General features: G+C 43.1%; 1 non-coding gene across 1 annotated transcript; it reads right to left on the reverse strand.

The window, feature by feature from the left end:
• Positions 1-503: 503 nt before the first annotated feature.
• LOC112699637 (small nucleolar RNA R71) lies at positions 504-611 on the reverse strand. Its single transcript, XR_003152580.1, has one exon. It is a non-coding gene; the product is annotated as a small nucleolar RNA R71 (small nucleolar RNA).
• Positions 612-1,931: the final 1,320 nt, after the last annotated feature.

Consider the following 1,931-nt stretch of genomic DNA (forward strand, 5'->3'; position numbering starts at 1 on the left):
ACCCTGAACCTGAAAGGACCTTGAAGAGAAAGCTAAGAGAAGCCAAAGCACAATTCTCTTTAGAGGACCTGACCGAATTCTTCAAAGAAGAAGAACTCATGGCAGCCGAAAACAACAACAATGCCAACAATGCAAGGAAGGTGCTGGGTGACTTTACTGCACCTACTCCCGACTTCTATGGGAGAAGCATCTCTATCCCTGCCATTGGAGCAAACAACTTTGAGCTTAAGCCTCAATTAGTTTCTCTAATGCAACAGAATTGCAAGTTCCATGGACTTTCATTGGAAGATCCTCATCAGTTTTTGGCTGAGTTCTTGCAAATCTGTGACACTGTTAAGACTAATGGGGTTGACCCTGAGGTCTACAGACTAATGCTATTCCCTTTTGCTGTAAGAGACAGAGCTAGAACATGGTTGGACTCTCAACCTAAAGAAAGCCTGGACTCTTGGGAAAAGTTAGTCAATGCCTTCTTGGCAAAGTTCTTTCCACCTCAAAAATTGAGTAAGCTTAGAGTGGAAGTCCAAACCTTCAGACAGAAGGAAGGAGAATCCCTCTATGAAGCTTGGGAAAGATACAAACAATTAATCAGAAAGTGTCCTCCTGATATGCTTTCTGAATGGAGCATCATAGGTATTTTCTATGATGGTCTCTCTGAACTATCAAAGATGTCTTTGGATAGCTCTGCTGGAGGATCTCTTCATTTGAAGAAGACGCCTACTGAAGCTCAAGAACTGATTGAAATGGTTGCAAATAACCAATTCATGTATACTTCTGAAAGGAATCCTATGAACAATGGGACTAGTCAGAAGAAAGGAGTTCTTGAGACTGACACTCTGAATGCCGTATTGGCTCAGAATAAAATATTGACTCAACAAGTCAATATGATTTCTCAAAGTCTGTCTGGAATGCAAAATGCACCAAGCAGTACTAAGGAGGCTTCATCTGAGGAAGAAGCTTATGATCCTAAGAACCCTTCAATAGAAGAGGTGAATTACACGGGAGAACCCTATGGAAACACCTACAATCCTTCATGGAGGAATCATCCAAATCTTTCATGGAAGGATCAACAGAGACCTCAACAAGGTTTCAATAACAATAATGGTGGAAGAAACAGGTTTAGCAATAGCAAACCTTTTCCATCATCTTCTCAGCAACAGACAGAGAGTTCTAAGCAGAATACCTCTGACTTAGCAACCATGGTCTCTGATCTGATCAAAACCACTCAAAGTTTCATGACTGAAACAAGGTCCTCCATTAGAAATTTGGAAGGACAAGTGGGTCAGCTGAGCAAGAAAATTACTGAACTCCCTCCTAGTACTCTTCCAAGCAATACAGAAGAAAATCCAAAAGGAGAGTGCAAGGCCATCAACATGGCCGAATTTTGGGAGGGAGAAGAGGCAGTGAACGCCACGGAGGAAGGCCTCACTGGGCGTCCACTGGCCTCCAATGAGTTCCCCAATGAGGAACCATGGGAATCTGAGGCTCAAACTGAGACCATAGAGATTCCATTGGACTTACTTCTGCCATTCATGAGCTCTGATGAGTATTCTTCCTCTGAAGAGGATGAGTATGTCACTGAAGAGCAAGTTGCTAAATACCTTGGAGCAATCATGAAGCTGAATGACAAGTTATTTAGAAATGAGACTTGGGAGGATGAACCCCCTTTGCTCACCAAAGAACTGGATGACTTGTCTAGGCAGAAACTGCCTCAAAAGAGACAGGACCCTGGGAAGTTCTCAATACCTTGTACCATAGGCACCATGACCTTCAAGAAGGCCTTGTGTGACTTAGGGTCAAGTGTAAACCTCATGCACCTCTCTGTAATGGAGAAGTTAGGGATCTCTGAGGTGCAAGCTGCAAAAATCTCACTAGAGATGGCAGACAATTCAAGAAAACAAGCCCACGGACTTGTAGAGGATGTTCTGGTCAAA

Source organism: Arachis hypogaea, chromosome 6 (genome assembly GCF_003086295.3).
Source record: "Arachis hypogaea cultivar Tifrunner chromosome 6, arahy.Tifrunner.gnm2.J5K5, whole genome shotgun sequence".
NCBI lineage: Eukaryota > Viridiplantae > Streptophyta > Magnoliopsida > Fabales > Fabaceae > Arachis > Arachis hypogaea.